This window comes from Condylostylus longicornis, unplaced genomic scaffold, assembly GCF_029603195.1.
Source record: "Condylostylus longicornis isolate FDR11 unplaced genomic scaffold, ASM2960319v2 ptg000004l, whole genome shotgun sequence".
NCBI lineage: Eukaryota > Metazoa > Arthropoda > Insecta > Diptera > Dolichopodidae > Condylostylus > Condylostylus longicornis.
Window position 1 is genome coordinate 5,117,239 of NW_026577973.1, and position 25,197 is coordinate 5,142,435.

Sequence of the window (25,197 nt, forward strand, 5' to 3'; positions counted from 1 at the left end):
CAAAAAATTTACAATTTTCTGTTTTCAAAATAAGCGAAATCTAAACTATTATTAATTCGAAATTCAACCTAGCAAATTTTGATGTTATTATTTTGTTGAGATTTAGAATTTACCTTTAAAGGGGAATTATATACCTTTTCCGAAACGAAGTGAAAATAAGTGTCAAAATTCAGAATCGACATAATTAACTTTATTTGTATGATGAGTTCAAAATTCACAGCAAATATTTCAAGAAATTTTCTTATTTGTAATCAACTTAAATTAAATAAATAAAATATAATTATTTTTAAAATTAAATTAAAGATTTCTAATTTGATATTTTTCCCTCCATGCAGATAATTCAGATATCAAAACAAACAAAATTTTCGTTTCATTCTATGCTTTAATTACATAATACAAATAACGTAATTGTGTACAAATATCTGTAGTAGTAATTATCTATCCGCAAAATCGGCACATTCACCAAAATCTGAGAAAGAAAATTAATATACATTTTTTTTTATTCATTTTTAAAATATACGTGCCAATGGTAAAACAAAATTATGTAGACAATTAATAATCATTTGTACCTATAATTAGAGAAAGAAAATTGAATAGGGGTACATACGAGTACTACACTAGAGCATATACTTAAGATACTTAAGTTTAATATAAAAAAAATGTACACTGCATTCGGATAAATTAAGATTAAATTTTAATACTTTTAAATTATAGTTAAAGCAATGCAAAATTTAAAATTTTCTTAAAATATATTTAATTGTTTAAATTTCAAAAATAAAAAGTATTTTATCTTTTTTTTTATAGTGAGATATAATTAAAATAACCATTAAAAGAGATTTATATTCATTGTGGTCACTGTTAAGATACTTACCTATTACACGAGTATTATGCATATGGGGGATAGTCATTTTTAAAAAGAAACATACGCGTGGTAATGGGTATAGCAAGAAGTAAATTGAAGATAGTTTTTTTTTTATGCAAAATAATGTAGACATATCAGAATTAATGTTTTTTTTTTTGCCTTTAAACATTTATTTTAGTTAGAAAATTAATTATTACGAACTTCACAATAATTTAAAATTGCTGTACTAAAATAGTAAATTTTAAGACAATTACCTATTAATTGGCACAGTTAGAGTAGCGACCAAAAACACAATTTGTCTATCATTGGTATAATTTTATAGTTGTATTTTTAATTACTTAATTAGTACGGAGTTCCAATTTCAAACATTAATTTTAATTAATAAAGTTGTAATATTTTAATAATAATAAAAATCATTTGGCTTCAATTTGAAAATTAAACAACTGCTCGTGTTATGCGTTTGCCAAACTTCATTTTTATTGGAAAATATTAATTTTAAATACACCATTTTAACATAACCTTAAAAAAAAATAAATAATTCCAAAGCGTTTCTTTCAACACCTAATTATATAACATTAGTTCAAGCAACTACCTACAGGGAACATCTGTGTAGTTACGACGTTATTTTATAATTATACGCAGCCACAAAACTATCACAGGTAGATAAATAATTTATTATTAGTCATATTTTAAAATTAAGACTTTATTACTAACAATACACGCGAGTGAGCAAAATATACTGAAAATTTGAATTTACTTTAATTAATCTGAATCATGAATAATATGAAGAAAGTGCAAAATTAATTTGATCTCACAGGATATGAGGTTAAAAATACATACATATAATTAATGTAATTTTCTTACTAATCAGTCAAAGAACATGATTATTTAAAAAACTTACTTAAGTAAGATTCTTTATTAAAAATATTTAAATGGTTTGAATAACCCGTGTGTGGTCAATAAATGTTTTAAATTATCTGAATTGTAAAAGAAAAAAAAAACTTAATTTTGACCGTCAAAGTTTCCTTTTAAAATAAACACAACAAAAAAAAATTTCGTAGAACTCGTGCTCATTGATTAATATTTCCGTTAATTATTTAAAACACAAAGTACACTTAGAAATTAGCACATAAATTAAAAAAATCTGGTTTTAAAAAAGCAACAAAAAAAAAATGATAATTAAAACTAAATTGTAAAACTAGGTCTAATTTATGGCTTTCGATTTTTTTTAATTTCAAGAATATTGGTTTTTTCTTGCTTTTTTCAAACTTTATTACTATCTTTGAAAATATGCATGGCTTTAATTCAACTTGATAATGTTCAATTACAATCAATTAAATTTTAAGATATTGATCTAAATAATTTATTGAAAGATTTTTTTCACTTATGTACTTTGTAAATTAAAATTTCGAAATGGGAGGTAATTTATTTGAATTTCGTTCAGAATACGAGAAAATTCCAATTATAATTTGTGATAACATTGAAATGTAACAAGTTTTTTATTAAGGTTTCAAGAAAAATCTTTACACCAAGGCATTTTATAAAAAGTGTTTTTGTATGCGTGTAGTTATTAAAGGAAATATTTTTTGAAATTCTAGTTAGATAGCAATTCGAAATAATAAAATACATTTTAATCAATTTTAAACATTAAGATTTTTAATTAAATTATTCAATATTTGTTTAATACTTTAAAAGTTCAACCAGAAAAACTATAAAATTTATAACACAATAATATAATTTTAATATTTTAATTCTTCTTTGTTGGTTCGTTGATGTGGGCGATACTACCCTGTGATCACCAGGCCGTTATTAAACGTACGATTACGGGGGCCTACATATCTAAGCCACCGCGTTTTCTTGAGGAGACTATCTACGTTTCCGATGAAAAATTTCGATATCTCGTCCAGCACCGTTATACTTGCTTTACTCCACCTGACCGATTTGGTCGGCCCAGAGCTGCAAACTTGCAGAGATCCCAGTCTAGCTACATTCTCTCTAACGGCTCTAGAGAGATAGAGGATGCGGTGTTTAATTGTATAATATAGTCAAGCTTACTTAATATTTGTATGTTCGACAACCTAAATGAAAAATCAATTTATGTTATACCACGCTACTACAATGTTTACGCTACTTAAAATTGTTCATCCTAAAGTTGGAAAAGTTTTAAAAGACTGCTAAAAATTTTAATTTAGTATAATTTTTTCTCTCAAAACAAAAAAAAAAAAATTACGAAATTTATTAACTTATAATTTCAAATATTTTTTTTATTTTGCTTAAACTCTTATATTTACTTTAAGTCAATAACAAAGTGCGAAATTGATTCATTTCGGAATTATTCCATATAATACAAAGTCCAAAAAGCTATCGAAATATCTTATAATTTCCTACACTCGAATATTTTTATTCAAATTTTTATTAAAAAAAAAATATTTATTAATGTACAATTTCTTATTTCTGGTATATTACAGCCGGTTATTTTGTTTATTTATTTATGTTTTCATTTCGTTTTTTTTGCTAATTATATTAATTAATTAACAAAATATTTAATAAAAAAAAAAATTCATGTTTTTCAAAATTTTTTTTTCAGTGAATTAAAAATATATTTGGTCGTATTTTTATTACAACGACCTACAGAATGAAAAAAAATTATAATATTGTGAATAACAAATGAAATATTTTGGAAATTTTGGAATAAAAAAAACTAGTTAGATTTCCGAGAGATGTTGGTTTTTATGATAATAATTTTATAAAAATATTAATTTGAATAAATAAAATTAATTTTAACCCTTTAAAATTTCCTTAACCCATGATAATACGCACGCTAATCCATAAATCGTATTTTACATAATCTAACAACTTCAAAGGTATGCAAGCAGTAATATTAAAATGAATTATTCAAAGTAATTTATTAGAAAATAAGTGATTTTTTTTGATAAAACTCATTTATTTTTGAAGATTTTGAAATATTATACACTTGTAACAATAATCTATTTTTGAAATTTTATTTTAATAGTATGAGTAATTCTGTGTTAACTGTGATAATAAATGTTATGTTTGAAATAATTTTGTTTTGAAAATAAACATGACCATTTGAACTTTAATAATATTACAAAAGTATTATTAATTTGACTCATTTGTATTTGATTAGCTTTGCATATTATTATTGTCGCCAGGTATGGTTTTTTTTTGTTTGGATTAGAGGTATACCAAATTAAATTTAGAGTTATGTTACAAAAACGAAAATCAAATTTATCTTATTGCTTATTATACTCGTATTACATTTTATTTTAAAGATAACTGCTTAAATGCTTTATAGAGCATATAATATTAAAATCAATATTTTATAATCGCCTAACACAATAATGCTACATAACAAATTATCTATATATTAAAACATTTATAAAATATTTAGAAAAAAATATAATTTTATTTAATGTAAAAACGAGAAAGAATTCAGTTGACCGTGTGAACTCTGTGATACCCGTACGAATTTGTTATCCTATTTGCGAGTAACACAACGAATCAAGGAATTTCAATGATTTTTATCACACATAACAGCCCTAATAAAACACTTGTTTTCACCAGATTTCTATATTATCCAATTATTCCAACAATTTCTGAAACAATGCCAAATAACTTTTGGAGTTGTATGACACCTATCAGAAGTAGTCTAGCAATTTTAACGATTTTTATCAAATACAATCGCCCTACTAATACATTTGCTGGTATGAAATTTCAATACCACAGCTTTTATAGTTTCTGAGATATAGCAAAATAACTTTAAAATTGTATGGCAGCTACCAGAAGGAATCCATAAAATTCCACGATTTTTATCAAACATATTGGCTCTACTAATATATTTACTTATGCCAAATTTCAATATCACAGCTCTTTTAGTTTCTGAGATATAGCCAAATAAATTTGGAAGCTGTATTTCAGGGTCCCGAAGAAGTACCCCGATCATGTCCAATTTAAATAGGGTTCTGGCACTTACTATAATGAATCATTTGTTATCGCTGGGACGAACGGACGGACGGACAGAAAAAGCTAAATCGACTTAGAATTCGACGCTGATCAAAAGCATACACTTGGGTCTATGTCTCAGACCATTAATTGTCAGCGTTACAAACGGTAAGGCAAATTTAGTATACCCTTCGAACATACGTTCGTACGGGTATAAAAATAGTTGAACATTATTTTGTGAAAAAATTTAAATATTTATGACATAATCTTGTATTTGTTTTTAATTTTTTTTATTATATTGAGATAAATGAAATAATAAATAGAACTTTTATAAAATTTAGATTGCTTTATTCTTTGAATTTTCCCGGTTCTAGTGTTTTACCTGGATATAAAGTAGTTAACTAACGAACTCGTTGCACATAGCTAGAGTATTACAGAAGAAACGAAGTGGCAGTTTATTTATTTAGCTTACAGCAGCCGTCGGCAAACTTTTTTGGGTTATAGGCAAATATATACTAAGTGGGTTTGAGAATACTAAGTGGCTGACGGCTGGCCTAGAGCTTTAACAAACTTCTCGAACGCAATAAAATCTTTCTTCTGATTCACGTTAAAATCTTTTTTCTGAATTGTTTATGTTTAATTTTCATGGAACTTAAGGACCTTCCCGTGATCACGAATGCGTTCCTGATGTCTTTCTAGGTGCCTGATTTCTTTTTAAGTGTACTAAAAGCTATCAAATATCAGGTACATTATAGCCAAGATATTTATCATATGGAGTACTCGTCGACTGAAAAAAATTTTTTGTAAAAGATTAATCTTCTAGTTTCTTCAATGCTGAAATGAATAAAGTCAAACAAAAAAACAAATTGATTTTCTCAATTTTATTGAAAATGTGCTTAAAGATTAGAAATTAATTGAAAATATAACTGTAATATTTTGATATTATTGCAAATTACTTAGACTTAACATTGAAAACAAATTGTTTTTTTTTTTCTTGTTTCTGTAATTCTTCTGTACACAAGAAAACAAAACTAACTAACATTATCTGTCTGTCAAAATTTTACATTATGATAGAGTATTAATGTCGGATTTTCTCTTGTTTAAATAAACGTGTGCTTATACGTAAGAGAAAGCAAAAATAAAGAAGAATCTTTGGAGTTTTTATTAAAACAAAATTTATTACCATTTTATAATTTTTTTTTCAATATATTAATTTCATAATATTATTTTTATCTATATTTTTTATAACTTATTCTTTATACATACCTATATGCACATGTGTATAGCTTAATATATTTTACTTATTTCATATTATTATTTTTCTTAATAGAAACATTTATTGTGGGATAACCATATTCATATGTCATCTCTGTTTATGAAAATTATGACATTTGATTCATAAAAATATTAATATCTTGTTATTTACATTCAAATATACTTTAAAGCATACTTAGATTTGTGTATGAAAATATGGATCCGTATGTATAAACTTTTGTTTTAACTTCTAAAAGAAGTTGGGTCAAACATGCAATAATTTGTAATGTAGCACTTTTCCCATCAACAAATGAAAATACTACTTTTTGAAATATCAATATTACATTATTTCATATATATACAAAATATTTCAAAGATTGCATATATTTAGGATGAGGTAAAAAAAAATTGCAAGAGATTGTAACATAATGCTCGAATTCAAAGGTTAGTTTCGAGTATTAAGAAAAATAATAATGTTTTTTGATAGCAAAAAATTGATTATCAGCATTTTGCATTTATATAAATTGGGAAAGCTTGTAGTTTCGGAATACTCGTATAAGGTGACGAAAATTTAAATTTTACAAATTTCTAGAGGTATTAACTAGAGAGGGGTGGAGGTGGAAAAAGGGCCATTTTGTTTATTTTTTGAGATCTACTATGGTACACTAAGGTGGAGCAATGAAGCACTACCGCTCCTGCGTTTGTAGAATTTATAAAAGATGTTTGTGGCGTCGTTACAGTAGTCAAATAACTACATATTTAGGTTTTTGAAGGGCTACAACTTTTAAACGGGGAGGCAGGCGAAAATATTCTTCGACCGAGTTAAGTGTCTTGTAAATTTTCTCCACAGATGTAAAAGTTTTATAAACATATCTAGGGACGGACAGACGGACAAAGTGAAATTTTTTTAATTTTTTAAATTTTTTTTTGGAAAAGTTCTGAAAACGGGTAGGTACTGTATGGCATTAGTATTCCACTTAAAGAAAATCGATACATCAAATCTGAGTTTAATGTCGACGTCAAAATAACAATGAAAATTATGAAGAAATTACTTTTCATAAAAACTGAAAATATAAGTACGAGTATCTACATAGTATGTATTTATAAACATAAATATAGCTTCCTACATGTGTATGTATGTACTTACATTGTTATGTAAGTATGCACGGGTGTGTTTGTATTATATTAAAACTGATATTTTTTGACTCAATGAATTGTAAAATGGATATAAAATTTTAATTTTTTTTTTTATTATTAAATTTACGATTTTCTTCCCTTTCTTTGTTTTTCTCTTTATTATCGTTGATTTAGTTTAATTTCCTCTCATACTTCCTTCGTTTTAGTTTTAAACGTCTTAACGAAGAGAAATAAAAATGTCAAAACTGCGTAATAAAAAGCAAAACAAAATGAAAAAAATTTGTAATATCTTGATTTATTAAAATTTTGCGAGTTCTTATTAAAAAATATTATTGTCAACTTTCAAATAATAATTAAATTTTTGGGGCAATCCTTAGTCAAAGAGACATGATATTTAGAATGGTAGTTTAAAATAATTTTTAAATACATTTGTATCAAAACTATACGGATATTTCGCTTAGCGCCCTAAAATAAATCCAATTTGGAAAAAAAAGTGTTGCTACCTACACACTTACGTGCATTGCATCTATTTGGACATATAAATTTTGTGTCAGTTTAGTAACTTTATTAATTAACTTACAGAACTTATATTACATTATATTACAAAATTTTTTATTAAGTTGAATTAAACTTTATTTATTGACATTATGTAAAAATATTATTGCATTAACAATTTTACGAGGTTATTTCTAATTCAGCAATTCAATTTCATTATATGAAGTTGTATTAATTTTAAGGATAAGGTAAAAAATTAAAGAGATTTTAACATAATGCTCAAATTCAAAGGTTAATTGCGAATGTTAATAAAGTTGGGTCAAACCAATGGTTTGTATTGTAGCACTTTTCCCTTCAACAAATGAAAATTTTGCTTTTAAATACAGTCTATGTAGTCTATGTACCTATCACACTATTAAAATTATTTTCATTCATATACAAAACTATTTCTAGGGTTGCATATATTTAGGATGAATGATTTATGCAGTCTTTGAAATAAAGCAAAAATTAATATAAAGTGGGGTTAACATAATGCTCGATTTTAAGGTTTAATTTTGTGAGTTAAGAAAAATAATTATATTTTTTAATTTCATGGAATTTACCGTTAACTTTTTGCGTTAATAGAAATTTGAAAAAGCTTGCGGTTTCGGAAATATAAGGTGTCAAAAATTCAAATTTTACAAATTTCAAGAGGCGATAACTTGAGAGGGGGTGGAGATGGAAAAAAATTTTCTTCTAGCGAAATGAACTATTTGATAATGTCTAAAAGCTCCTAAAATTTCAAGCTTCTACAGGCTGTAGTTTGGAAAAAAAACGACATCAAAAATTAGCAAAAAAAGGACTTTAGATAACGGTAAATTTGAACGGCCATTTTGTTTTTCTAAAGTTCAAATATAGTATGCCGCGCTAGGGGAAGCAAGCCGCTGCTTTTCTGCGTTTGCAAAATTTCAAAAATGCTTATGGTTTCATTGCAACAAATAGTTAAAAAAGGCCATTTTTAGGGTTTTGGGGGGGTATAACTTCTAGAGGGGAGGAGATAGGTAAAAATTTTGTTCTACAGAAATAAGTTTCTAGTAAAGATCTATGTACATATAAAATTTCAGCTTTCTATCTTCAAGGGTGTAGAAGTTTTGTAAACAGACACACGGACGGACGGACGGACGGACGGACGGACGGACGGACGGACGGACAGAGTGAAACTAATAAGCACTTTTTTTCAAAAAATTTTTGGAAAAGTGCTAAAAATAATAACGTTTTTTGATGGCATGGAATTTATGATGATTTTTATATTTAGTTCAATCTTATGAACAAAAATAATTATATAATTTACTATTGACAGAGAATTTCAATAATGTACAAGTAAAATACCTGTGTATGTGCACATAATACACAAACATTTAAATACATTTAAAGTTAATAAGCGATTATAGAATTGCGGCTATTTATAATTCAAATTTACATTGAATTTGTATTTTTTCTTTCTGATTCTTTGTTAATACCTGTATATTCTCAAAATCTAAAGAACAAATTTGTAAATGGTTATAAATATTCGTGTCCTCTAAATCATTGAAATATTCAAAAAGAACAAAGAAAATAAAAAGAAAATGTAAATTAAATTAAGCATTTAAAATAAATGCTAAATTTTGCATTAAAGAAACAAAAATTAATTTTTTTTATTTCCGGAAAATAGCTCGGACATAAAATTTAATCCATAAGATTTTTATAAAGACATTATCTACTCAAAGAAACTATTATAAATAATATTTGAACTAAAAATTTTTTTAGACAAATGATTGACCCACTTTTTACAAAAATGAAGGAAAGATTCCATTCCAATCTTATTTATTTAGAAATTTTATTAAAAGAATAGTTTTATTATCATTTTTATTTTCATTTTATTATCATTATCACATCTTTTAAATTGACATTTATTTTAAATTTATTATAAATTTTTGTAAACTTAAAATTAAGACAATACAAAACAGTGACAGGAGAATGTCGCCGAATATTATATTATTACTCGTATTATAAAATTTTATTAGATTTTTATTTTTAATATTTTGTAGGTGAATTTAAAAAAAAAAAAGCAATTATGATGCGGTCAATTTATTTCTTAATAGAATTTTTTAATGATATTCGTTTTCTGAATTTGAAATAAGTATAAAATTTAAAATCCCTTTAAAAATCCCTTTTTTTATTATAATGATAGAAATATAAAAGAAATAAAGTTGGGTCAAACCAATGGTTTGTAAAGTAGCACGTTTTCCTTCAAACAAGTGAAAATACTGCTTTTAAAAACAAATGAATGTAGCTACTGTATTATGAGAATTACTTTCAATCAAATGCGAATATATTTTTTAGGGATATACATTTAGGGTGAAACAAAAAAAAAATCTAAACAGGTGTTAACATATTGTTCGAATTTAAGAGTTAATTGCCTGAGTTAGGAAATTATTTTTTTTGATGACATGGCTAGCTTTATGCATTTATACAAATTTGGAAAAGCTTCCAACTGCGGAAATGCCAAAAATTTAAATCCTACAAACTTTGTGAGTAGATAACTTGAAAGAAAGTGGGCGGGGAAAAAATTTTTCTTCAAGCAAAATAAATTAATTATTAAGATCTAAATTTCAGACTTCTACAACTTATTGTCTAGAAGGAAAACTGTATCGAAAATTGAAAAAAAACTAATGTCAGATCACAGTTATTATTATTAGACATTTTATCTTATTAAAGTTTAACAATTATATGCCGCAGTGGAGGGAGCTCACAACTACTCTTTTGCGTTTGCAAACTTAAAAAAATGTTTATGATTTCACTAAAATAAATAGTCGAAAAATGGCATTTTTAGGAATTTTAGTGGCTATAACTTGTGGAGAAGGACAAAGCTAAAAATTTTCTTCTACGGCAATAAGATTCTATTAAAGATCTATTTACATTATATATTTTATTTTTCTATTTTTAAGGGTGTAGAAATTTTGTAAACTTGTCCTTTACCGATGGACGGACGGACAGGGTGAAACTAGTAACCTTTTTTTTTAAATTTTTTTTTTTTAAGTGATAAAAAGCAGAAATTAAATCTGTATAAGTAAATTTCATTTATCATAAAATTAATGAAAAAATACATTTGTCCACTTTAATATTGCAGATTTAAAATAACTTTTTCAAAGACAAACAAAATTCTTCAACAAAATTGCAAGAAATTCTTGATAAATTATTCGTTTTAAAGGTACACAAACCCTGAAATTCGAAACTACTCGTAATATTCCTTAATTAATATTGATGTAAATTTAATATGCTTATATTTAGTGAATAATTATTGATATTTATGATTATTTACGCAATAATTATTAGTAACTTGTTAGTTTCTCATCAACTTTTCAAAATTTAATAAAAAATTGTGTGTATATTGATAAAACTACTAATTTCATGCAAATATTCACCACCCGCTGTGCAGCAAGTAATTTCAATAATTTCAATAATATTTTTGTTTTTTTTTTTTTAAATTGTCAACTAGTTTTTAAAACTGTTCTAAGATCTATTAATATTTTATTTTTTTTAAATATGTGTTGATTTATTCAAAAAACAAACGTTAATCGAGATACTTAAAAATAATATCTATAGAGATAGTTAAATTATCACTACTAAAAACAGGTTTCCTTTGTGGAAGTTAAACTATTTTTTTGAATTCCAAAATTCGTCTTTTCAGTTTTTGTTCATTGAAAGCTTAATAATTTCAAAAAAAAAAAAATTTACGCAATATTTTGTGTAGTTGATCCAATTTTCTGGTAAATTTTTTACTTTTTGTTGATAAAAGGGGAGGAAGACAAAAATCCCAAGAATTTAAAATACAAAATATCGCAAAATAACCGGTAAAAACAAAATTTGTATCTGTAACTGGTAAATTTACTCTTGCTGGTTCCTATAACTAAGAGCATTGGTAAGCATTGTACCAAATAGTCCCTATAGATTTACAATAGTTTAATCAAAAGTTTGAGCATTACCAAGATTTTGTGCGATGTTTTGGTGTGCTCCATTTAATCAACTATTTGGTTTTAATTAAATCGCGAAAATTATGTAGTGATTTCATTTTTTCACTTTTAGATAAACAAAATTGTAAATTCTATATTTCAAAAATTATGAAAAATGTTATGAAACACTCCCTTTCACAAATATTGGATAATTATTAGAAATCCCTAAACTGCGTAAAATAAATCACTTATGACTTAAAATTAAAAGTGAATTTTGGTGAGACTTTTATTATATTTTAACAGTTTTAAATTTTATAATATTTCATTATTCAAGGCGTGAAATACTTTTATATTAAAAAAAAATTTCCCAAATTTTGGAATGATAAATAATCAATGATTTTCAAGCAAATCAGTTAAATAGATTCAATAAAAATTTTTATAGCTTTCCGTAGCAACAATTTAAATTTTTTTTACTTCATTTTAACAAGTCAACAGATTCTGAATAAAAATTTTGACCAGATTTGTTTATACATAAAAAATTGAAAATAGCTAGTTTCATTTTTTTATAATTTAAAAACTTGCCGTGTTTAATTTCAGTTTCCGAAGTTAATCTTGTATAGAAATTTTATTGTCAATAAAAAATAAAAAAAAATACAAAATAATATATTTTTTTTATTTCAGTATCTACAATATTTGATTAACTAATATTCGGTTCCCTTTACTGATAAATTCGGGTCAAAACAATGGTTTGCAAAGTAGCATTTTTTCCTTGAAGATGTGAAAATTCTTTCATTAAAACAATAATTTTTATTTAAATTTTTTTTATTATGTTATGCAAAATAAATTTAACCATTGCATACTTTTAGGACGAAAAAAATAAAAATTTTGAAGGGTAACTAATTGTATAGCAATTGAAAAAACTTGTATTTGCTTGTATAAGTTTCACCCAAATTTAAAAAACTCGTATAACTTGCCATGTAAAAGGGAAACAATATAAAGAATTTGAAAAATTCTAATATATAAAAATATTTGAATAATTTCATTAGATATTTTTTCATTTCAACCTAATTCTTTCAAAGCATATAATCCGAAAACGGCGTTTTTAGAATTTTGATGCACTATAGCTTTTAAATGGAAAAAAATTCTCGAGAGAAATAACTTTTTTGCGAAGAATTATTTGTACATAAAATTTCAACTTTCTATCTTAAAGGAAGCAGTTTATGACCAGACATGGAAGTTATAACGGGCGGACGGACACAGAAAACGTAATGAGCACATTTTTTCCAAAGTTTTTTAAGAAAATGCTGGAATTTATGTCGTTTCAATAGATTATTGTACTGAACCTAAAAATTTTTCTAAATTAATTTAACTCGTAGTTTGTCAAATAAATCACACCTTCCTCTTTTTTTCCTTGTTTTTTTTTTCGCCTGAAATTAAGAGCATTAACTTTTTAATAAGTTTATTTAATATTATTTAAAATCATATTAAAGTTATTTATTTAAAAATAAGACTTTTAAATATCTATTTATTTTAGATGTGAAGGTTTAATTCAGGTGAACTTATTTTCACGATTTACATTGATCGATGTGTTGAAGGTTTTACATTTTATTTTTCGCCATCTCTAATACAAAGTCTTTGCTCTTTCCTTCCAAGAAAAATTTTTAGAAGAGATTGCGTAGAATGAAATCTTGAAACATAATATGCATATGTCAGTTTTAAATGTCAAATATGTCAAACTTGAGCTTCTCTATTATATTTTGACAACAAAGTTCAGTATAATTATAAGCAAAAGCAATAAAAACAAGACCACATTATTTAGGATGTACGTGCAAAAAATTAAGAAAAGTCTTACGTTCTCATACCAAAAGCGAACATTTTAGTATTCGTTGACATCATTCATATGTGCTAAGGCATATTCCTTCACAAGAAATATTTGTTTTTTGCTTTAATTGTTAGATTTTAATATTTTTTTATTTTTCTCATAGTAAAAAAATCATTTTAAGACATTTGTTGTATACAATGTGTAGATGCTCTCAAACGCTTTAAATCAATCTTCTGTCTTTGTCGAATTAGAAGAAATAATACTAGACCCTTTTTACAGAATATCACCTTTCTATTATAGACGCAATATTTTGTCGTTATATTACATAAAAAGCTATATTGAAATTTATAAAAGATCGTCAATTATTTATCAATACAAACCGCATTGCATACAATGAGGGAGGTTATATGTGATGGCAACAAATTTTGCATATGGAGTTTTCGGTGGGAACGCACTTCTCCATAGTAGGGAAGCGTAAACAAACTATTTTTAGAGAGATGTCGGTCTGCCTGTCTGTCTGTCTGAACCGATTTTCATGAAATTTTATATGTGAGTTAAATTTCGAAGGGAAAAATTTTTTAATTAATTTTTCTGCCTTTAACTCGTTCCTTTGATTACGTCATCCATCTGTTCTGCAGTTGCATGAAGAAATTTCCATTAAGTTAAATTATTAGTGTAATAAGCACATTCTTATTAATTTCGCAACTATGATGTTGTATTAGTAAAATTCATAATTTTATATGTGAGTTTATTTTCGCTATGTTTTGGCACGTATTGATCAACTTTTGGGATATATCAGGCTTTGGTAACTGGAGCTTTTCATATAAAGAGAAATAATCAACCGATATCCTTGAAATTTAATTTTTAAATTCTTCGTATTAAAATAATGAACATATAAATTTTTTTGGAACGATCAGGATTCTGAAACCAAATTGGGGGTCAATTTTGCATTTGTTACCATATCTACGGAACGGATTGATGAAATTTCTTGAAATTTGATATTTGAGCTCCGGTTGTTACCGAAACTAACTGGCGATCCTTTCACGGAATTCGGATGGCACAAAGTGAAACTCTACTAATAGCCAATTTTACAGTTTTCTAGGTATGTTAACTAAAAGCTAACTTAAAATTGGTAAAAACATATTTTTATAATCTTCTGTAACACTTTTACTTAACTGGACAATACACAATGCGGTCGGTTATGTGTTGACCACATCAGATTTTTTTATTATATATTTTTTAAAATTTATGAAATCGATAACTACAAACAATTTTTTTAAAATCCATGTTAATTAAAATATTTTATTAATGAATTTTTTTTTCGGTTTTTTCTTTTTTTAATTTATCAGCTTGGTACTATAAATGTGTACATTTGTGTATTATTAAGAACATATTTTATATTTTCTACAAATTTAATATAAAAATAATATCATTATGAAAAGTGCTATATCATACAAGCTCTTTCGTGCTGAAAAATTTTATGATATTGCTTTAAATTTTCATTTAATACTTGGAATATTTGCATAAATCCTTATTATTTCGCTTATATTCGCAATAATTATTGTAAATAAACAATAATAGGGAAAAAAATTAAGCAATTTTAATTATTGCTGACTTTTACGCATTCGGTTGTCACAAAAATAAAATAAATATAAAATCAATTAAATATAATGTATGTGCAGTCGTGTAGTGTATGTAAACTCTTGAACCATATTTCAAAAGTAATTCTTTGACTGAAAATCGAAATAAAATTACCTACAATGTTCAAAAGCAAAAACTCTTGAATTTTTTTTTTTTAATAAATTTTTTGGTTTGATTTAAAAAAAAAATTTTAATTTCAGTTCCGAAATTCTTTTCCATTTCCAATTTATTATTTTAATTTAATTTATTTATTTATTTATCAAAGTAACAAAATAATAATTATTTTGTAAAAAAGAAAAGCAAAAAAAAAACCACGTCATCAATCTTAAAAATTTGAATGACATTCAACCAAGAGTAAAAATTAAAAAAATATATACAAATAAATAAAGTTCGATATTTTCATTTAAATACCGAGAATTTTTGGTTTTTTTTTTTGTTATATTTTATTTTTCACTCTCAATGGACAATTTTTGTGACAAAGAAATGTTATTAAATATTCGATTTTGTAAAAAATAATAAGGAAAATGTAGAGAAAGAGTCTGGAAAAATTTTTTTTTTTATTCCTACTTAGCTCCTGGGAGGGGCATGGGATTGGAGCACGATATTGTAGATAACCATGAACAGCAGTTTCTTACGTTATTGAGTTTACTAGATAGGTAACGAGTCTATCGTAAATTGGCTATTACTGGAATCCTTGCTATTCTTAACAAGAAACAAAAATAGAAATGGAATCTGTTTATTTTGGTAGAACTTTTGGTTAATCACTCGCTACAGCCGAAATAAAAGAAACCACGCATAAGAAATAAACCTGTAAACATGTTCAACATTTTGAATTTTAATACGATTTTAAAATATGAAATACTAGAAAAATTTTTGTGAAACCAAAATGTTAAGAGTTTTGAAAATATTGAAAATTTTATTTTAATTTTAGATTCAATAGATTCTTTAGGGTATTTGTTTTTGAAATAAATTAAATTTTATTATTTATAAATATGAAGAAGTCCAAAAATTTATAAACCTTCAACAAAAAGAGCAACTTCCAAACTACTCTTCCGGTTTTTTGCTTAGTAGTGCACAAAATTTTGTTTGATGTCATGGTTATTTTTGATATTTTTGCTTATTGTTTTTTTTTAGATAATTCGATGTAAATTTTCTTAGTTCCGAATAAATTTCAATAATCATAAAATTTTATAATAATGATCAGGAAAATTAAATAAAGTTCCATAAATTTATCAACATGATGTTTATGTACTTAACGTTGAAAACCACCCTAATTATTATGACTAATCTCTTTTGTAATTTTAAATTTAAGAAAAATAGTCAATAATTTCTATGTCACAAGTTCGCATTTTCAATTTCAATAAAATTTTATCACATTTACCTTAAGGGTAATTCAAAAATTTTTTTAATGATTATTGTATACGATTACTGTGATTTTTCAGCGTTTATTGAATAACATTCAGTGATTTTATACAACGGGATGTTTAAACTCATTTTATTATAAAAAAAATGTCGTAATTGGACGTATGTACTAGTATTATTATTTACAATTTTTTGAACAAAATTTTTCATGAAAAATTTTATGAATAAAACAATAAAGGGAATGGAAACGTTGCAACATTTTGACAATTTCATTTTTACTTACTGATATTTTAAATTTTTCAAATTTTGAAAGTTTGACTACAGAATCATTTATTGAGGGGGAATGGTTAATAACGAATGCACATATACATTAGAAATTCTAGTATAATAATTTATTCAAGTTATTATCCGATATCTGGCTTATAATTATTGTGTTTTTAGAATCACTTAATATGTTTTACAATTTTATCGTATATGTTATCAAGAATGCCCCGGTTATAACATTAAACAGCAACAATAAATTAATTTTTTTTTTCATTTGGAATGATATTTCCTGCAAATCACATTCAAAAATTCCGAAAAACATTAAAGAAAATAAAAATACAAAAATTAAAAAACGAAAATAAGAGGGAAATGGCATTTTTAATCGGAAAAGAGAAAAAAAGAAAAACAAAAATTTCTTTTTTTTTGTAAAAGTTTGAATTCTTTTCCACAATCATGATTCGAACGATTTCAAGTATTTTCCAATTTTCATCATTTTCCTTTTTTTTTGTGTTGAATTTAAAAATTATTTTTGTTTCTTCCTATATTTTAAAAATTTAGGAACATTAAAAACTGTAATGATTTGATATGAAACATTACATTTTTATCATCAATAAATCAATCTCTGAATATTTCCATGTATGTGTACCAGCAACAAAATAAAAACAAAAGCAAAATACTACAGTAAAACAGCAAAGGGCAAAGAATTATTTTGTCTTTCTAATTTAGATTAAAACAAATTTTCTGTTGATTACTCTGACCTAAAAAAAAAAAAGAAAAAAAAAAACATGGAAAAACAAATTAAACTGTACAAATAGACTCAGACACGCACGCACGTCGTACATATAGCAATGTAAGCTTTCATATTTCTATATAAATAATAAAGAATTTTATGAAATGAAAAAATTGGAAAAATATTCTCAATCTACTGGAAAAACTATACTAAAAATACATATAATAAATATGTATGTATACATATATGCGTCCACATATTTATAATGAAGTATTTATAAAGGAATGATCTATACGTGCCTCTATTAATCATTTTTACCCTCTATATTAAGTGTGTACAGGCGGACGGTGAAACGAGGGAAAAATGAAAAAATAAACTAAGAAATAAAATGAAGCAATACAAAAATGTCGTCATCATTTTTCAGTGCTCTCCGAACCGGCAATGTTCACTGTCAAAGGAGAACAAAAATAAAAACATGAAAATCAGTTTTTCCTGTTCATGTTTTTTTCCGACTCTCTATGATGAAAAGCTACTGCTATAATAATATATACCTCCAACTCCAACAACATAATAATCTTCTCATTTTTATATTTGTTGATTCATAGTTATCGTTGTTATTGTCGTTATTATTTTGTTAATTTAATGCTACAAATATGGTATTAAAAATGTCATCGACCATCGTCTTCGTCTATACATTTTCGTTTTAATTCACCACGTTTTTTTCTCTCATCTTTCGTTGTTTTTTCTCTTTTTTGTTTTATTGTTATTTTTACGATACGTTTCGTTGACATAAACGTTGAATGTCGTCGTCGTTCAAGTGTTTTCAAGTGTTACAAACTTTATTTTCCTCTTAATTTATTATAACAATATTAAAGTTTTTCATCAATTTTCCATGTTTTTCTTTTTGAGTGTTATTATATTGAGAATGTTATAAAAATTCTATTTTTAGATAAATTGTATATGATCTATATAAATTTTTTTTCTCATATTATATTTTTATTATAAATACTTAAGTATATACATGATATACATATTTATATAATAATACCTATATTTTGAACAAAGCCCTATATAACATAACTATTTTAATAAGAATATTACGTAATCGTTAATAAATAATAAAAATGTCATTAAAGTTCAATACAAAATATTTAATTTTATATTTAATATTAATAAGAAAAAGTGTTTTTTATATTTTCCCTGAGAGGGTATCGTATGAAGCAACAACATGGTCACTTTAAAACTAAAAGGTGAAACAAGAAAGTAATGAGATCATATTATGAACACATGATATACTTTGACCTGCTTTACCTTAAAAATATAGTTTTTCAAAAATCAGTCACATATTTAAGCCTATTTATATGCAAATAGTAGTAAATAATAAGAGAAGAAAGTAACTGATAAAATTAAGATAAACTAATTTGGAATTTAATACCATCTAATTAATAGGACAATTCATGTATTGATGGATGTAAAATCTGAAAGATTTTAATTACCTAAACGAAGTTACTAATATCTTCTTAACGGACTTCTCTGGGTACCGGAATAGCATCCAATATGAACAACTATGCACACTTCACATCAAATTATGTTCAACATGGTGTATCACCAAAAATATTGTTGTTGTTGAATTATATCGCATATTGAACATACTAGCTATATCCACTAAGACACTAAGACACTAAGACACTAGGACAATTATAAAGGAAAACGATTGTTATAAGTTTCATAAAATCAATAATTTATTTGTTAATGTGTATATATTATGTAAATTGCTTATATAAAACATAAGATATTTTCTAACAATATTGTTTGTTATTATAATGAGATTTTATATGACACAATCCTACACAATATATTTCATATTGTATAACCCTTAAATGATATTATATCGTTATTAAGCAATTTAGTTTAGTAAATAAAGAAATAAATTAATAAAATATTCTATTAGAATATTATACATACATATATGTACAAAATATATAAATACTTGTACAAACATAAATGTTATATCCACACAAGAGAATAATATTTTCTTTTAACATTTTATATAATAAAATTTATATATAGCTAGTTTAAGTTTGAAGGATTATATTAAAAGATCCTTGAAAGAATTTCTAATAACATAATATATTGTATATGTACATGTATAGGCTCGTTACCTTAGAACTATAAAAAGCAATTAAGACGTTTTCATAATAATGTAATATTAAATTATTACAAAATAAGTTAAAAGTTAAAACTTGTGGTATAATAGCTTCTAATTGAAATTAAATTGAATAAAATTCAGAAAAAGATTGAATCATTCAAAAAAAAAGGTAATCAATTCTATTTTAAATTTGGTATAAATTGAAGGGAATGAATTTAATAATAAATTGCAATTAACATGCAGAAAATTGCAATTATTACCATCTCTCCTCTTGCTTAATAAAATCAGCTTTATTTATAACGCAACGTGAGTTAAATGTCATAATATAATGTACATATGTATATACTTCTGTATATACAGTTTAATATATTTAAGGAAGAAAATAGCACAATAATTTATTAATATATTTTGAAATACTTACCATGACTTTAATTTCACTTTGATTAGCTGTAAAATACACTAAAAAATTTGCTTCCAAAAAATTCTTCTATGCTATTATATCCATAACACTGTAACAAAATTGTAACTGTAGGTTCACAGTTCGACTCAATATGTTAAGGAGAGAAAACGTAGGAAGAGCTGATATTTACTTCTTCATTGGGTAGTTTATGTGTATAACATAAGAGAAAATCATAGAAATTTAATTATGTAAATGCGTCATTGATTATCAATTTAGTAGGGCAAATATTAAAAGGTGAAAAGTATATCATTAATGTTAATTGAAATATGCACAATTAAACATACAAGTTCTATTTCTATTATTGAATAGCTGTACAAATTTGAAAATAGATAGCAGTTACACATGTAATTTTATTTATATGTATATTTCAAAGCTTCTTTTATTGTATCTTCAATATCAAATCGAATCAAATTTATTTCTTGGAAATTTTGAAAATGAAAAGGACTTTGAATCATAGTTAATTTCATGGTACAGAAAATATCCAAAAATTTAATCGACCATATATTTAAATAATTTTATTAAAAAATTAAAAATAGAAGTAGTGTTTTCTTGAATTTGATATTCAAATAGAAATTCGCTTTATAACACTGTGCACAAGCACATTAAATTATTAAGAGCACTTTATATAAATGTATGGAATATAACAGAATTCTGGTAATTTAAAACATGCCAAAACAGATTGTCTTTTCTTTTTTATTTATTTATAAAATATTATCCTTCATATACTTAAGAACAAACGCGTATACGAATAAAAATTTACATCTAAACGTAAACGTAAAATTTTTATTCGTATATACGTGTATTAGCGTGTGATATAAATAATATAGACTGACAAATTTTCCACTTAAATTAGAAATCAGTATGAAATTATTAAATATTTTTATTTTCCGAAATTTTTTTTCTAATAATAGGAATATTGTATTTAATAAGAAATAGCATGATTTTATAATATTTTCGATTATATTTTTTATTAATAATTTCTAACATTTTGAAAATGTTCTTTTCAATTCAATTTTGTTGTCTGTTCGTTGGAGAAAGAACATCTGTAACTTCTGTAAGTATACTATCATTTTACTATGTTACTGTTATCTAAATTTGCTTTCCTTCCTATTTTTAATAAAAGTAAAACTATTCACAAACATAGTTTGTAGTTTTTGATGAAATAAGTTATCGAATACTTGAATGTCAGTAATTTGAATTGGTTCCTTGAAATTGATAACAAAAAACATCAGATGCTTTCAAAATCGTACAAATTCCGATAAATCTATTAAATTAATTAAGTGATTAATTAAGTGAGTCAATTTGAAATTTTATGAAAACTATAAAAATCTCGCTAGCATGCCATAAAAAAATTTAATTTTCAATATTAAAATAAAAAAATTATTATTTTGTTAACAGACCCGCAGAAGGACATATTCATTTCATGAAGAACAAAGAGCAAAGAAAAAAAAACAAAATAATGCTTTAGTTAAGAGAAATTAAAAAATAATAAGGACTTGAAAAATCTCAGAAGGGTAGTGTTTTTCAACAACAATATTCATGGATTCCACAACAATGTAAATAGGTAAAAAAAACCTTATTCTTTAGAAATTAATTTCTTAAAAAAAAATTTAAATCAGATTTCAACTTTCCCTCAATAAAAAAAAAAATCATAAATATTAATATTTTTTGCAATTTACAAAATTACATTGAGTGATCCACATAACAACTTTTTAAAACAGAAATGTGCTTATTTCATCAAATCTGTAATATAAATTTGAACGTTTCATTCATTTTTATTTGTTTTTTCTTCGTACTTTTTACGAGTATTCTTTTCGATTCCCAAGGACACAATTTTATTAAAAGCATTTCGCTTTAATTAAAAGTACAAATACAAATGTAATAAGGAATACAAAATAATATACGAACAGATAGTGTGTTTTAATAATATTAACACAATGTAAATAATATAAATTATTATTGAATTGATTCGATATTAATGAAAATATCGGAAATGAAATAATATTTTCGTTGTTTTATTTATTATTATTATTATTATTTTGATATGATAATACAATGTTATACGATATATCTAGCTCTCTGACTGACTGAATCCGAATAAAATTGCGTAAATTAATGAAAATTATTCAAATTAAACAAAAACGAAGAAAATATTGTATATTTTTTTTTTCACTTCATTAAGAGAGGAGAAGTAATTTAAAGATTCCATTAGAGATGATTTTTGTAAACTGTTTATGACCACCCATTTCAATTCAATGAAATTTTTGATTAATTTTTTTTTTTCTTTTAAAAATTTATTGGTAAATAAGGGGTAGGGATTTGTATTGTACGAAAATAATTCAAAATAATTTATTTATTTTTTATTTAATATACAAATTTATAGCTAAGTATATGAAAAGTAATATAAATCATTTTATAAATTTATTTCGCCATTATAATAATAATATGTCTAATATCTCTTGATTACAGGTTTTTAATTAGACCTTCTTGTTTTTTATTTATTTATTTATTCAATTGTGTTTTATGAATGTAAATACATGGAGTAGACCTATACTTGTTGTTAGTCTCCATAGCATTACTAATAATATGCATAACATAAATTCATGAAATAAATTATAAAAATTTTTTCAAAATAAGTGTAGTAAATGCTTATATGTAGTCCGAAATAATTTGAAATTAAAATAATTTATAATTTTTTAATGAACTTTTTTATATGGTTTATTCAAAATAAAATCAGATTCATTTTACAATATCTTAGTTGTTAAATGAAAGACAAGGTTATACTAATAAATTTTAAATATCAATAAAAATAAAATGTAGCGGTTTAAATAATTTTAATCTCACAAAGGTTCAAAATATTACTAAAATATGTGAAAAAATCTGTTAAATACTTTAATAATATTTGAATATGTAATTTTTATTATAATTATTGCGATTCGGTTACCCTATGAAAATTTTGCTGGATTATGTTAGAGTATTGGGTTTTTGACACTCTACTTTATTTCCATGATGAAAATTCGAAATGAATAGAAATAAATAAAAACTTTTCTGAAAAACTCAAATTAAAAAAAATTCCTTTATTCAAGCACCTTATTAATGTACTAACTACTTAACTTTCTATTACAAGTTCTTTCGCAGAAAATTAGTGCTGCCTCCAGCATTATAAGAAAAAAAAATTTAATTTTTAAATTGTATACCGTCCGCCTATTATAAATTTAGAGCAACCTTCTTTTTAGAGTTTTATGGTTATATAGTTAGATCAAATTAAAATTTGTTTCTGAGCAAAAGAATAAACATATACTTTATGGGGTCGCATGTTCCTTCTTGGCTGAATTTATCCACTATATGACGTAGGTACTAGTATCTACAGATACAAGTCTTCTATTTAATGACTTCTTACGTACAAGTTATTTTTTACTTAAAATATCTTAGTAAAGGAAATCTACTAAAGGAAATTGAACCATATGATTCTCGTTTTAAATTTAAAATTATTATTTTTATAATTTTAGGCCTCTTTTCTGATTGAATCGATATTTATACGGAACAATCATCAGAAATACAGTATCGTAGTAAATCTTATTATAAATAACGTAAATTAAAAAATATAACAATAATTTTAATAAATTGATTATATATAATTCTTATTTCCTGACGAGGTGATATTTTTCACCTTTAATTTAATCAAAATTTTCTTTTATCTCCGGTTGCAAATTTCCGGTGTACTTAGAGTTTATTATGTTTAATAAAAAAGTTTTCTTTTAAATTTTCAATCATCGTTTATAAATCAATTTCTTAGAAAAATAATGGAATCATTATTATTTATTTAAAAAAAAAATATGAGAAATAAACACCTATATGTAAAAGGTGAAAAGGAACGAAAAAAAATTCTCGAAACTTCCTTCAGAATTCTCAAATTATTATCCGCTCAAAATTCTAAATTATTTATCATTATAATAATTGTTATAACAAAATATCCATTTATAAAGTCTTCTATTAAAAGGAAAAAAAGAACAGAAATAAATACAAAGAGAAAAAACTTTTACAATTTTCCCTCTGAAAGAGCCTTTTTAATAAAACACAAAAAAATAAAGGTTTTCTTATTCTTTCAAGGTAATTTTCAACAAAACGTGCTTTTCTAATTTTTTTTTTTTAAATAACCATAATTAAAATATTAAATTCATATTATAAACTTTATTAATTTACGAGTATATACGTATGGAAAAGTTTTGTTCTAAGTTTATATTTTTTTTTTGATAAAAAAGGGTTATTAACTGACTGCCGTTATACTGACGTATTATATAGTCGAATTTGTCTGAAAGTTAATTAAAGTTTAAAACTATATAAAATAATATCGAAGGTAGTGAAAAGCAACACCAATGGAATTACCAATATTTATGATTTAAAACACGTGCAAAATAAAAGACATGACAAATAAAATGATTTCGACAAAAAATTACTATTAAAAGCAAAGTTTATAAAGAGAGAGGATAAATTCATTAAAATATGTTGATAATAAAGTTCACAGTCCTACTCGTTTTTATATAGATTTCATGGCCCCTTTCTCATAGCAGTCTCTTAATTCATTTATTATATGAAAGCTTTTACTTTACCTTTGGTTAAGGTTGTAATTTGAATGTAATTTTGAATCACTTTGATGTTAATATCTTTGATATACAGATTTCAATCCCCATAGAATTTTTTGTGCTTCAAAGAAAATTATTTTCGCTTTTATTATGGTATAATCATTTTTAAGTTTTAATCTTATTAATATTAATTAAATTTATCTTTTTATTAGAATTTCTATAATTGCTCTTTCAATGAAGTTCCCCAATATAGTTTAGCTAAGTATATTTATGTTTTCGAGTCATGTATGACTGTATTATTTAAATTTTTTTTGTTTCTATTGCTAGTCATTCAGCTTTCTACACTTCCTTTTTTATAACAATTTAAAGTTTCTGAAAACATTTTACTTCCACTATATAGCTTGTCAAAATTGTAAACCTAAAAATGATATCCATTGTAATATTTTTCTATATTTTAAAAATTTTTGAAACAAGGCTATTTTCAACTTTTTCACAACAATGAAT